The sequence below is a fragment of the Macrosteles quadrilineatus genome, unplaced genomic scaffold, assembly GCF_028750875.1.
Source record: "Macrosteles quadrilineatus isolate MER2022 unplaced genomic scaffold, UCM_ALF_1.0 Scaffold_1__1_contigs__length_201487025, whole genome shotgun sequence".
In the NCBI taxonomy this organism is placed as follows: Eukaryota; Metazoa; Arthropoda; class Insecta; order Hemiptera; family Cicadellidae; genus Macrosteles; species Macrosteles quadrilineatus.
This window is the reverse complement of record NW_026542594.1, coordinates 139,121,952-139,137,613: the sequence shown is the minus strand read 5'-3', so window position 1 is coordinate 139,137,613 and position 15,662 is coordinate 139,121,952. Positions and strand designations below refer to the sequence as shown.

The 15,662-nt window shown below is 36.1% G+C and overlaps 1 protein-coding gene across 8 annotated transcripts in view; it reads right to left on the bottom strand.

The window, feature by feature from the left end:
• Positions 1–15,662, bottom strand: part of LOC128985614 (FERM domain-containing protein 8) — a 140,494-nt gene that overhangs the window by 1,182 nt on the left and 123,650 nt on the right. The gene's annotated exons all lie outside the window — the stretch shown is intronic.

Genomic DNA, 15,662 nt, shown 5'->3' with positions numbered 1-15,662 from the left:
CAGATTTGTTTACATTATGACCATGTGGGTAATTTTACACTACTTTTTAATGACTGTTAATATTTTAATTGTATTTCAAACAAGTGTTATAGGGATTTACTGAATTGGTCAAAATTAATAAGTGTATTTGAAATGTTTTTTCCTGATTTTAAAATTGATTTTCTTCTGCATCGTGTTAAACTTTGCAATATAACGTTCTATTACGAAATCAGTAGAAAATCTTAATATCAAAGTACTGTAACTCTTAAAATTATTTCTTATCGAGTTAACTATTTTACGCCATACTACACTGTTTTGACAAACTTCCCACGCAAGTAAACTGTCCAGAAAACAGCTGTTTGCCGCCAGCTTAATCAAATGGGGTTTCAGTAATGAGTTTTACCGGACACCAACCAGCTGATTATACTCAAAAACATAACCTCTCTTAGAGGTTATGACTAGTGAATGTTAGTCCTTAAAAGTCGGTGGTAATATATAAGGATTTGTACAGCTTTAGTAAGGTGTAAAATATTGTACGTCACTTGTCCAAAATGTGTGTACCGAACTCGTATGGTAATCCCGTACTCTACTTCGTCTCGCACAGGAACGACCACACTCATCCGGTAAACACCAATTTTCAGGACTCATATTATTACGGGTTGGTTTCTGCCTTTTTTACCACTTTTACCTATATTAAATTTTATCATACTATTCAAGACAGATCATCATAGGTTCATGAGATCATTGCCACTACACCTAGAACATTCCGAAGAGAGATTATGTTGACAACTTCATGTAATTCATAAGACAACTGACATCCACATGTCAAGGAATTCCAGCTTTATCAGCAACCCCACAGAATAATTTCTGAAAATTACCTTGAGGTTAATTTATTGGCACAGAAGTACGGTATGATGACTGATGTAATGAAGGAAAAAATCAAACTTACGCTGCTTAAGGGTAGACCTCCCTTTGAATTCAGAACGTGCCTTCTCAACAGATATTTTTTTTCTCAAATAAAAACATAGATTTAATCTGCCTTGCACTATGATGAAATTGTGAGAAGTGGGAGATGTAACCACAAAAGATCCACAGACACGATTTTAATACTATCTAAATGTTCTTCAAAAGGAGATGAAACAAGTTAACATAGTAAAAATAACTCTGATACTAGAAATATTTTATCCATTGAATAATCAAACCAGAACGAATAAATAAACAATAAATTGAGCATCAAAATTCATGTTTCTGGCCCCTAGACTATATTGTTAAAAACCCTATATTGTCTTAATAAATTAAGAGATCGCGATCGGGGATGACGACGATGACATTACCGCGATCCCGGGAGATGAAGATGACGTCTACATGGCCGCGGAAGATGTTCATGATTTTGTCGCGATCGTGGACGACGACGAAGACGTTTCCGTGACTGCGGGAGTTCATGATGATGTCTACACTGCCACGACCATGAAAAATAGTGATGTTTCAGTAATTGAGAAAGATATTTCGGACTTTGCAGTGATCTCAGAATACGACGATTATCACGATATTACTTTGAGTATGGCCGTACTGAAAATATCAGTTTGGCACACTTCTATATTTGTTAAGTAATGAAGACGGCCCAATTATAAACTCGGAATTAATGAAAATAATTACATCAAGAACAACACTGTAATATATCCAAAATTCAAAAGATTATTCTTCTAATATTAATTTTTATATATTTTTCCAATGTCCTTTACAACATCTGTTTTAACTTTGTTTAAAATTAATTTATTATTAAGTAAATATTTACTTTTTGTACCAGTGTACTAGTGCCTGAAGATGGAAGCCTAGTTTCTGAAAGCGCTAGTGTATAAAATAAAATTATTATATACGAGGTGTTAACCCGTCCTACATACGGGAATTCAGTAGTCAGTTAAAACCGTGTACAATTCAGATCAGCTAGTTTACACATATAGGCTAAAGACAAAGTTTCTTGCAGTTTTAATGTGAAAAATCATCTTGTAAACAAATGTTGTGTGACGAAATGTGTTTTTATTCCATCATAGGCCTATACGATATGCATTTTAAATCCGATAATTTTACAATAAAACAGCAATTCTGCAATCTGTACGATGTGAAAAGCGTTGAAGTGAGATTTGCAGCCGATTCGCACAGACGCACACTGATTGAGCGGAGCGAAGCGAGCGAAGCTCTTATACGTCGACTTTTATGCATTTCGTAATACGCAAACTCCTCCTAGACGGCTGAATCAATCGTTTTCAAATTTTGGATGGTGATAAAGACCATATCGGTGAGTGCCAACATCTATATGGCGTTAAAAATAACTCTCAGGAATCCGCCCCACTGGGTCTCAAAGTTTCAATGTAATCCTTATGGAAGCAGTATTTGACACATAAACAAAGACATATGATCAGCTGTTGACTTTTGAATGCAGTAGATAAAGAAATAGCTGATAGCATTATTCCACAGATATTAGAACAGAAACAGTATGAATCATAAATATAATCAAATGACGACACTAGCTTGAGGTCCGTGACGTAGGAAGTGCTAAAGGAAGTACTAAAGGTGAGCAGTCTATGAGCAGTCTGGAGCTGGAGTGTGTAAACTGTTTATGACGATTAGATTCAGGTATCTGTATTCCAAAAACTATAAGGGAAGGGAGGAAAACGGGTCCGCGACGTAGGAAGTGATGAAGGAAGTAGTCAAGGTGAGCAGTTCGGAGTGTGGGAACTGTTTATGACAATTAGATTAAGGTATCTGCAATCCTATGATGCTATGGGAAGGAAGGAAAACAGGTCCGTGACGTAGGAAGTGGTGAAGGAAGTAGTAAAGACGAGCAGTTCGGAGTGTGGGAACTGTTTATGACAATTAGATTAAGGTATCTGCAATCATAAAATGCTATGGGAAGGGAGGATAACGGGTCCACGACGTAGGAAGTGATGAAGGAAGTAGTCAAGGCGAGCTGTCCGGAGTGTGGGAACTGTTTATGACGATTAGATTAAGGTATCTGCAATCATAAAATGCTATGGAAAGGGAGGGAAACAGGTCCGTGGCGTAAGAAGTGACAAAGAAAGTAGTAAAGGCGAGCAGTCCGGAGTTTGGAAACTGTTTATGACGATTAGATTAAGGTATCTACAATCATAAAATGCTATGGGAAGGGAGGTAAACAGGTCCGTGACGTAGGAAGTGGTGAAAAAAATAGTAAATGCGAGCTGTCTGGAGTATGGGAACTGTTTATGACCATTACATTAAGGTATTTGCAATCCTATGATGCTATGGGAAGGGAGGGAAACAGGTTCGCGACGTAGGAAATGGTGAAGGAAGTAGTAAAGGCGAGCAGTCCGGAGTGTGGGAACTGTTTATGACGATTAGAATAAGGTATCTGCAATCATAAAATGCTATGGGAAGGGAGGAAAACGGGTCCGCGACGTAGGATGTGATGAAGGAAGTAGTCAAGGCGAGCTGTCCGGAGTGTGGGAACTGTTTATGACAATTAGATTAAGATATCAACAAACATAAAATGCTATGGGTAGTGAGGAAAACGGGTCCACGACGTAGGAATGATGAAGGAAGTAGTCAAGGCGAGCTGTCTGGAGTGTGGGAACCGTTTATGACGATTAGATTAAGGTATCTGCAATCATAAAATGCTATGGAAAGGGAGGGAAACAGGTCTGTGGCGTAGGAAGTGGCGAAGGAAGTAGTCAAGGCAAGCTGTCCGGAGTATCGGAACTGTTTATGACGATTAGATCAAGGTATCTGCAATCCTTAAATGCTATGGGAAGGGAGGTAAACAGGTCCGTGACGTAGGAAGTGATGAAGGAAGTAGTAAAGGCGAGCAGTCTGGGATGTGGGAACTGTTCATGACGATTAGATTAAGGTATCAACAAACATAAAATGCTATGGATAGGGAGGAAAACAGGTCCGCGACGTTGGAAGTGATGAAGGAAGTAGTCAAGGCGAGCTGTCCGGAGTGTGGGAACTGTTTTTGACGATTAGATTAAGGTTTCTGCAATCATAAAATGCTATGGAAAGGGAGGGAAACAGGTCAGTGGCGTAGGAAGTGGCGATGGAAGTAGTAAAGGCGAGCTGTCCGGAGTGTGGGAACTGTTTATGACGATTAGAATAAGGTATCTGCAATCATAAAATGCTATGGGAAGGGAGGAAAACGGGTCCGCGACGTAGGAAGTGATGAAGGAAGTAGTCAAGGCGAGCTGTCCGGAGTGTGGGAACTGTTTATGACAATTAGATTAAGATATCAACAAACATAAAATGCTATGGGAAGTGAGGAAAACGGGTCCACGAGTCGCGACGTAAGAAGAGGTGAAGGAAGTAGTAAGGTGAGCAGTGTGGAGTGTGGGAACTGGAAACCGTTTGTAGCGGTTAGATTAATGTATCTGCAATGCTGAAATGCTATGAGAAGGGAAGGAAACAAGTCTATGACGTAGGAAATGGTGAAGGAAGTAGTAAGGCTTGCAGTGCAGAGTGTGGGAACTGTCTTTGGCAATTACATTAATGTATCTGCAATCCTAAAATGCTTTGGGAAGAGAGGGAAATAGGTCCACGACGTAGGCGGTGGTGAAGGAAGTAGTAAAGGTGAGCGTGTTGAGTGAGGGAATGGATTAATGTATCTGCAATGCTAAAACACTATGGGAAGAGACTGTAGACTGTAGGTTAAAATAATTACGAAGCACGAATCGATACATATTTCGATACATGCAATCGTTTATAATAGTAATTTACAACTGAGTTGACAGCAGCTGATTTTTACTCCATAGAGGATAAAAATTATTTTTACTTCCTAAAGAGTAAAAATGCTGCTTTAGATGTCGCATGCATTAAAACGACTGGTATTACTGCAGTATGACCAAAACAATAGAATATAAACCCTTGATGACTCCGCTCAATTTTGTGGATGCCTCTGCGAACGCCACCTAGTTATAAGTAGCCTACAGTAGAGAGAGTAATAGTCAATTGAGAAGTGTATAGACCTAGTCAACGATACCACCTTCCATAGCATACCTGCCTCTTCCATAATTATTATCACCACAATACAACTGTTATACACAATTCCCCAGTAGGTCTGAATAGAAACGACCTAAAATAAAACGATAGTATCCAATAAAATTCACAGTACACATAATTTTACTTTGGTGTCCTAACATCAAAACTAATAGTCACACCTATCCTATATATCAATTTCACTGCATTAATTGCTAAATAAATAAGCGTAAACAAATAAAAGTAAAAACAATAACAGTTTGTTTTTAAACAGCTGTTTGGTTCAAATAACATTCATTTGAAAAAAAGAACTGGTCACATGTAGCAGGAATATAAAAAGTAAACACGCTAGTAAAGCTAATGACGTAATTGTCAATGTTTATTATCCATACCGTTATCAGTTCTATCCTTGATAATTACCCACCCTCATTGAATAAATTTACATCGTAATTTCCCATATTAGTTAATTTAAACTACAATATATTCATAGTTGAAAGAAAAGTGATATTTTCACGTTTGGGGGCGCTGATATAGGCGCCCCCAAATGTAACCAAGACTGAACACGATTTCATAAAAGGATGGTTTGTCTAATTGCAGTATCCTAGGTCAATGTTGACGTTGTGTTCAATCAAGGCCACACTAAAAAAAATCTATGTCATCCAGCTGTTTATCTTTGTATAAAACCCGGCTGAGGTTGTGGTAGTAGTTTTTAAAATCGTGATTCCTGATTATTCTTGATCTTCTTTTTATGACATCAATATTTCCGGGCCTAATCCAAACAAAGTTAAAGCAGACAAACATTAATTGTAAACAAAAAACTACCATGAAGAATTAAAACATGTAAACATTGTTATTTTTCTAATCTTTCCTTGAAAAGTGGAGCAGTAAAATAATTTGCATTTATCCTTTTTTATTAAGACTCGTGTACAGAGCCTCGATTTGTACTGTGGTTTATTTATTTTTTTAAAACTGTGGTTTAATTATCTCTACTAATCTTACTTATTCCCTATAATCAATGACAAAAATAAAATAACCTCGTAGTTCCATAGTTTATATTTAACCCAGCTGTTAGTTAAAACAAATTATATTGCTCTAAAACAAATCGAAGATTACAAAGATTGCTTTAAAAAATAATTTGAACATCCTAGTATTTTACTATGTATATTTAATTAATCTGTCATCCTCTTACAGAAGAATTGAACGTATCAATGATTAGCATTACACATAGTATAAATAAGTCAACCCTAAGTATGTCTTTACATTTTTATCCAAATGCTGAATTTGTGATACAAAAGCTGAATGTTTACAGCTGTTATGTTAAGCAAATTATTTTACGCCAAAAGCTAGTTTAGAATCTTAGCGTCGGCTGCTAGACTTTTTAAAAATTAAAACATAATTTCTAAAAAACTGGGACCCTAAACCAAAATTATGGCTTCGACATTCCCTAGTTCTCAAAATTATCTTTCTTTCAACACAAAAATCATGAAAATCCGTCGAGTGGTTGATTCAGAATCGTGAAATAAAAAAACACTGTTTCGTTTTAATATTATAGATTGGCCTTGTTGAACTTGTAAATTTAATTATACATTTCATTATATTTATTGACACAAAACGTTCTTTATAAAGTACATTTCATACATAAGAACAGGTGTTTCGTCATAGTGATGTATTTTATAGTAAAATTAATAGTTAAAATAATTAAAATAAACAGAGAATTTTTATCTACACCACAGGGTTCTCCAAAAATTTGTCAAGTGAATAGTAGGCTTCATCAATTATTTTATTTTTTATTTTATCTTTGAATTGAGTAACATTTACATTTTTTAGATACAGGGGTAATTCATTGTACAATCTAAGTCCCATATATTGAGGGCTGTTCCTAAATATTGTCAACTTGTGATGTGGTAATCTGAAATTATATTTATTCCTTGTATTATATTTATGTGTAAATTTGACTTCTGAAAAATTTTCCTTAGTGTTATGTATCCAATTTAGAATTTAATTTATGTATAATCCAAAAATGGTGTGAATTCTAAGATTTTTAAACAGGTTTTTACATGATTTTCTCCTTCTTGATTTGGTTAAGATTCTAATAATTTTTTTTCTGTAAAATTAGTTGGGATTTGACTTCTGTTGACACTCCCCACAGTATGATTCCATACCTCAAGATGGATTCAATGTATCCAAAGTAAACTGTGATACATGTATCCTGGGGTACACAGTTTATCAGGTGAAAGAAAGCAAAAGAAATAGATCTTAGTTTGCCTTTCATCTTATCTATGTGAATCTTCCAATTAATATGGGTATCAAGCAATACACCCAATAATCTATGAGATTCTACTAAATTTGGAATTTTATCGAGAATTACACTGTTTTTAAAAGAAAATTTGATTATATGAGTTTTGTCAATATTTAGCTTTAAAATATTATATGAAAACAAATTTTTCATACAATCCAAAGTGTTTTCCATTGATACTGGTAGATAGTTTTTATTAAAGTATGTTATAGTAAGCTGAATGCAAATTTAGTATTCATTAGAACAATGATTTGGAAGGTCATTAATAAAGATCAGGAAAAACAGAGGGCCCAATATTGACCCTCAAGGTGCACCATAATTAGATAAATTCCAGTTTGACATATGTTTCACACCGTTTTTGATCACTATTGTTCTATACTTTCTATTCTGTAAATAAGAGTCTAATAAAGAAAACTTTTACCCTTTATACCGTAGTATTTTAATTTTGAAAGCAAAATTGAATGATCCACGCAATCAGAGACTTTAGACAGGTAACAGAAAACACCAGCAGTAGTATCAGACCTGTCCAAAGCCTCTGTAACATCATTGATAAATTCAATCACTGCACTGTTAGTGCTGTATGTCTTTCTAAAACCAAACTGTTTTTCATAAAACAAATCATTGCTGTTAAAATAGTTTACTAGCCGGAAATTGATAACTTTTTCAAATATCTTTGAAAAATTAAACAGATACTGGGCGGTAGTTACTAATATCGGTTCTAGCCCCATTTTTGTATATTGGAGTAATATGAGAGTATTTCAATTTTTCCGGGAAAATAGCACATTTAAAACATTTATTAATTAATTATATCTGAGAGGGGTTCAGCAATTTTATTTCCTACTGCTTTGATGAGTGAAATGGGAACTTCATCCCAACGTACTGATGTCTTATTTTTCAAAGAAAAGATTATTTTTAGAATTTCATTTTTGTTGGTTGGTTCAAAGTTGTACAGTGAACACTCCTTTATATCCAGAGATATTTTCATATTTGGATAGACACCCTTCAAAATAGGATTTGGCAAGTTTAAGCTATTAACAACATGAAAAAAATATTCCTAAAAAATTAAAATAAGATACCAATGGTACCAGAACCGAGAATCCATTTTGGCTAGGAATCGGCACTGGTACCGACTTTGAAAAAGTGGTACCAACCCATCCATCACTAAAATCTATATACAGGGTTGGGCAAATGTGTGGATACCCCTAGTTAACTTTTAAACGCGTTGCAATAGGAAAACCAAACTCGGCACACATTTACAACATAAGAAATTGCACTTTTTCATTAAAGTTACAACTTTGCCCCAGCCCCCAAAATGGGGTATTTTGGGGGCAGCCCCAAATTTTCAAATGTAAACACCTATCATGTGACCCATCATTTTAAAGGGTTTATCAAAGGAAATTGAATGGCGCAAACCAGAGGTCAATATCCCACGCCTAATCAAAATGGCAGCCATTTTAATTATTTAAGATGAGCAATCATGATAAAGTCTAGACACCCCCAGTTAACTTTAAAAATTTAATATTTTAATACTGACCAAAAGGTGAATTCTCTTTTTTCATAAAGGTATGCTGAGTTCAGTTTTCCTGCTATAAACTGTTAAAAAATTAATAGGGGATATTCCAAAATGACTGCCATTTTGATTAGGGGTGCGATATTGACCTCTAGTTTGCGCCATTTAATTTGTCTTGAGAAACCATTTAAAATGAGGGGTCACATGATAGGTGTTTACTTTTAAATATTTGGGGCTGCCCCCAAAATACCCCATTTTGGGGGCCGGGTACAAGTTCTAACTTAAATGAAAAAGTGCATTTTTTTATGTTGTAAACATGTGCCAAGTTTTGTTTTCCCACTACCACACGTTATAAAGTTAACTGGGGGTGTCCAGACTTAATTTAATTTACTTAATTTATCATGATTGCTCATGTTAAATTAAAATGGCTGCCATTTTGATTAGGCGTGCGATATTGACCTCTGGTTTGCGCCATTCAATTTCTCTTAAAAAACCCTTTAAAATGAGGGGTCACATGATAGGTGTTTACATTTGAAAATTTGGGGCTGCCCCCAAAATACCCCATTTGGGGGCTGGGGCAAAGTTGTAACTTTGATGAAAAAGTGCAATTTCTTATGTTGTAAATATGTGTCGAGTTAGGTTTTCCTATTGCAACGCGTTAAAAAGTTAACTAGGGGTATCCACACATTTGCCCAACCCTGTATATATATATATATACACAATACGTGAAGCCGTTTTTTGTTATCACAACTCCCCCCTTATATGTGGACCAATTTCAACGTTTAAGGTATAAAATGATTCGTCTCAATATAAAGTTTAGCACTAAGGTTTTAGAATATTTTAAAATTACTACCCTTAAGGGTGTGAAACCTTTTCAAAGGTTGGGTTTTCCCAATAAGAAATACATAGAACAAATTTAAAAACAGCTGTTTATAAGAAGAAACTCATTAGCTTTTTGGGAGTTAATGTTTGTAATATTCAGTAGGCTAAGACCAAGTTGGTTAATCAGTTTTGTTGGAAGAACAGAAAATGTGTCGAGTTCAAAGAAGAAATATTGAAAACGGGAGGAGGAGACAATTAATAATAAGATATCTTACGCTTATGAGGAGAGTAGAAAAAGGGAGGCCTGGTCTAACAGAGACCAATCCAGATACACATTCACTTGGTGAGATGAATAATATTTGCCAGTTCTGCCATGCAACTTACTTTGGAAGTGAAAAAATATACAAAGCACATAGTGTTGTCACGGTGGTAAAGTAAACTTGCCTAATGTCAGATCAAATGAATGCATGCAAGAAATGTTTACTGCTGACACTGATAGATCCAGATATTTCAAAACATTTAGTAGAAACTATAATGATGCCTTGGCTATGATAAGTTCAAGTAGTAAGATTATACCAAATCTTGACGGACCTTATGTTTTTATTGTAAACGTTTGTATTACTCGCTCTACTTCAATTGAGAAAAAACGCAAATGGATTGTGTACAATGCCGGTGTGTCCAACATTGTTTTGTATGAAAAATGCATTAAATCGAACATAAAAAATGAAACTTTATTTAACTTGAAAATGAAATATGACTTGCTTGTATACACTAGCACTGTAAACATACAATGACTTAATGTTTTTGTTTTTGTTTGACAAATAAACATTCAATCATATGTTAATTTAAAAACAGTCTGTTAGGAGATTGAACAGATTGTGTACTTCTAGGTTACGTTGCCAGTTCCTCGGACAAACTTGTTGAATTTAGTCAAAAAACTTTGTATATAAGTTCACTGAATTCACCAACACAATCCAAGACAAAAATAAGAAGTTTCAAAAACTCATTTGCTATGGAAAGTTTTACTTGAAATATTAGACCAAACTTAAGTAGAGGAATTAGTGTTTATGTTATCCAACCTATTTCAAGTATTATGAAAAATTTGAATGACCAAACGTGAGAATGTTCTGATGCGGGGCATATACTGTGACTGACAGACAACACGTTAAAATACGTTAACCAACTTTCAATGGTGTTGCTGCATTAGCCTATTCAATGCTGATTATGGCTGTCCAGTTGGTAACCCAGAGTTTTTGGGTAAAAATGGAGCATATGAAACTGTTGATATCACCCCACTTTTCAGGATTCTCTACGGAAAAAAATTTGTTGGTTAGGGGGATGTCTCAAATCAAAGAAATAAAATGACCCAACTTAAATGACTTAACACAGGTTGTCAGTAAGGCAACCGGTTTCTTCAATTCTCAATGCTAAAAAAACTTTGTTGAAACATGTTAACTAGAATTGAAGCAGAGCGTTTAGCATTCATTAGAAGTTATCAGTTAAAACTGAGAGCAGAAATAATTTAGGTGAACCTTGACGACGCAAATAGAGAAATTTAAAAATAGTTTCTAAGAAGTATTCAAACATCTCTAAGATGTAACTAGAATTACTCAAATTTAAGCATAGCGTTTTCCTCAACGTTATGTTTCATACTATGCGGCTCATTGAGCCATACGGGTTCAGTAGATACTAATAAATGCATGATAAATAAATAGCAATATTTTAAAGCAGAGTGTCTACTGATCTCAGTATAACTTGACAAAGCACTATTATGATTTTCTCAACTTGTAAAGTTGGAAACTTCGATTGATGCACAGGTTAAGAGTTATAATATTCTATTACTAGGATACCAGAACTGGACTACAGGCAACTAAGTTAACACTAGCATTCATTGGCATCTCTAATGAACAACAAGCACATGCAAAGAATATTTTTACTTGCAGCAACATAAATAAAGAAGAAATAACTTTTTCCTACAGTCACCCGACAAAGTTGGCTTCCTTGTACTGTTTATAGTACAGAAAGCTGCTAATTGCTGCATATTTATACTTTGTCGTACGGTTTATACTTTGGCGCACATCAGGATTCCAACAAAACAACACAAAACAGCTTGCTTATATTATGCACGTAATCCGTGTACGCTTGGAAATAGGTTGGCAACAATTAAAGATAATAATACTATGAGCAGCTGATTGACTATTATAACTTCGATTTAACCTGTCATTTCTTGTTTACAGTTTTGGTATTTCTGAACTTTCTGGAATTTTCTTTTAAATGTTTTTAAAACATTTCTAAGATCTTAATAAACAAGAAAATACCTTTAAAAGCATTTTTTTTTAGCACGGAAACCACTGCAAATTACAAAAACATATGGAACTATTTTCTCAAGTCGCGGAGCACATTGTTTGCCGAGGAAAAAATAGCGGAGTGATACGGATCGGGGACTACTTTCTCTAGGGCACCTATTTGTGTTGCCAGCTGAACCTAAAAACGTGTTGTATAGTGTTTGAAAGACTAATTATTTATATGCTTTATAGTGACTGTAGGAAAAATATAATGTGTAACACGAGTGCAAAAGGCCTTTGCTGCACTCGAGATTATTCCGTTAACATTGCTCTCGTGTGCAGCAAAGTGCCACTTTGCTCACTAGTTACACAAATAACTATTTAATACGTACTTGTGTGTCCAACAGTGCTATACAAATTATTAAAAAAGTTTCAACCGACCTTTCATCCTAATTGTATGCATTCTTAATCTACAAATTTTACTTTTCTAATGGCTTGGTCAGAAAAACTATTCATTGTTGTAATAATTTTGATTATTTTACTGTACGTTTTTCTGTATCAAATTGGATTTTTCAATCATAAGAGTGATCAACCTAGAAAATAGGATTATTATGTACAATGATAGGGATCAGCTAGCTTATGTGTAACCAAGGCTAATCTGGACTCTGTCTACCAGGTAAGCTAGCTGATCCCTATCCTTGTACATAATAATCCTAATCAGCCAATTGGCCTTTCCTTAACTCCCAAACTAGAAAATAGTGTTAAGATTTGAGTTTCAAGTAGAGGTGTGCAGATATCCGAAAAATCAGGTCAGTTTCGGTTTAGTTCCAAAATCCACATCCAAACGGAGGGAAAATTTGATATCTGACACTGTCCATTAAATATCCAACTTTTTCGGACAGAAAACAAAATCTTCATAACCATCATCAATTTTCCAGGACAAAATTAGCCTACTGCACTATAGCAAGTTGTCTAGACTGTAACAAGGAGTGAGCAATGCATTGAAAATAAATCAAAATTTCAATTTGATTCAATTTGTTGCTTCAAATTGCGATTTGACCCAATGGCAAATGACAATAAAAATAACAATTCGATTCATGAAGGGGCCAATTATAATGATACACTGAGACATTACCGAGCCGTATAAGTTATTCACATCATGATATAAGGCAAACACTCCAATCATCATCAGACCCAATAGGCGAAATGATGTGTAAGTTATTCATATCACAATATTAAGGCAAACACTAAGGCAAAAATTGCAGTGCCGTATAAGTTATTCACATCTGCATATAAGGCATACACTGAGAGATTGCCGATCCGTATAAGTTATTCATATCACGATATTAAGGCATACACTGAGACATTGCCGAGCCGTATAAGTTATTCATATTACGATATAATGCATACACTGACATTGCTGAGCCGTTATTAAGGCATACACTGTACCGAGGTGAAATAAATAATCCATTTTATTATTGAAATGACAAAAAAAATCATATATTTCCCATTGGTAAGACAAAATAAGAAATAGTGTACAGTATTTTACTTTGTAGGTTGTTACTTCTAGATGATAAGGAATTCAAATTTTGTCAGTTAAGTTTTACTGGAAATTGTGGTCTGGAAATAAGTGGTTGTTGTAGATATTGTAAGTACAATTTAATATTGTTTTATAATAAGATTTCAGAGAATTATTGTATATAGCACTTATGGAAATAATTTTTGGATTGTTATGTAAAGTTAAGTTTTTCAAAATTTTTTAATAATTTTCAATTAATTACAACAAGAGTAGTAAACAAGCAAATTTCAGACAAACCTGTAGATCATGATTGATTTGTAGCAAACGGATTGATGTTTACCTTAATAATAACAACTTACTTCAATCAATCCAGTATGTTTATGGAGGACGCACGTTTCGACCTTTAGGTCATCTTCTGCTCCGCTTTTACACTAGGTTGTTACGTACTTAGTTGCATTGTTGGTGTAGCAACCGCGTCAAATAATTTACATTGTGAAACATAGTCAGACCACGTAAACATAAAAACACAAAACACGACACTGACGAAGACATTTAATAAAACTATCACCGTGCGCACGGCTGAACGGGCGAATAATGGTATCATATTTTGATATTTTGATTTAATATTTGTTCCTGGCGTTCTTTCCGCAGTAACTTTCCGCAGTGTGAGGGCAACGGCTGGGCGCACTCCATCAGCCAATCCCTGCCTCTGAGACCGGAAGGTATGGTTATCTAGAGTGTGGGGGGTTCTCCCTGGAACCTCAATTGAGCAAAGGGTGTCGCCACCTTTGGTGGATAGGTTCATCCGGGTGGGACCCACTTCTATTCCTGCCTCCTTTAGGGAAACCCTGATGGCCCTGGCAGTGATGTTGGGCTTGATGGGCAAACGAAGTAGATCGGGTGCTGGGTTCAAGCCCGCTGGGGGTGTTCAGGGATCTATCGCCTTGGTCACCTCTGGTTTCCCAGCAACTGGGTAAGGCCTCAATCGGGTAGTGGTGTAAATAGGTGGTTGGGGTTCCCCCCATCAGCTTGCTGGTGGCCCCCTTCTTCCTGGCTTTGATGGCGGGTTCTGCCTGTCAGGGATTGGATAGGTCCCGAGTGTTGCTTGCACTAAATGCCATCAGCTTGCTGGTGGCCCCCTTCTTCCTGGCTTTGATGGCGGGTTCTGCCTGTCAGCGATTGGATAGGTCTCGAGTGTTGCTTGCACTAAATGCGTCAGGCCATTCCACTATGGTCTTCTGGGTTTCGTACCTGGGGGAACCCAGGTGGAGTGACGCTTAAACAAGTAGCCGGTATCCCTGGTTAGAATTGAGGGGCAACCCTCTCTCCGAAGGGTTGCTTCAGCAGCCGGTGAGCCTGATGACCTTAAGTCATCCTCCCATGGTGTGACAAAGGTCGGTGCGTATGCTTCGGCCTACATCATGGGGCCCGTGTATGTTTAATTATAGGTACCGGGTTTGCAGTCCCTGGCTCTTATGACAAAACGAAATGGAAATGGAAATGGTAGTAGATGTGAGATGAATTAATAAAACAAAATAGGCCAAAATATATGTCACACTCAAACTCCGAATTCGGACAATGTCCGCAATTTTTACCCACTTTGAGATGTGGGCAGCGTGTAATACCCACGTCACGGAATGAGCATTTTATTCGGACATTGGCCGAATCAAAATGTCCAGACCGCGTTGTGGGTAAACTGATTTACTCAAATATCGAAGTTCAAACGTTCTTCAGCGATTGAGCAAATCCAAAATACCCACAACCCGGTGTGAACAAAAGTAATTGTCCACGTCGGGTTGTGGGTATTTCTATCATGCGCAAACGCCGAATTATCGTTTTCACAGGACATCCATAATGAAGACCTAAATAGAGAGCGGTTAGTGTACCTTTTTGTACACTCTTTGCCCAAGAAAATTTGCTATTAATACAAACATGGGAAAACTGTGTAACTTCCTTAAACATCCAGACACAAAAAAATTCCAGAACACGGAAAGAAAATTAAACTCAGTTTCAGTCGGAGACAACAAAATGGGCAGCATTCCTGATGTTGACCGGGGACCCTTGGTACTAAACACGGAATCCTGGAGAAATAGTTCTCAAGAAACCAATTCCAGGTGACACCAAATAAATTTATTTGCACCGAGGATGTAGACCTACCTGATGAGCAAGTAAACAAGCAAAGAAGCAATCTGATTCCAATAAAGGTTTTATCAGATGTGGTTGCAAGAGGAACTGTTTAGGTAAATC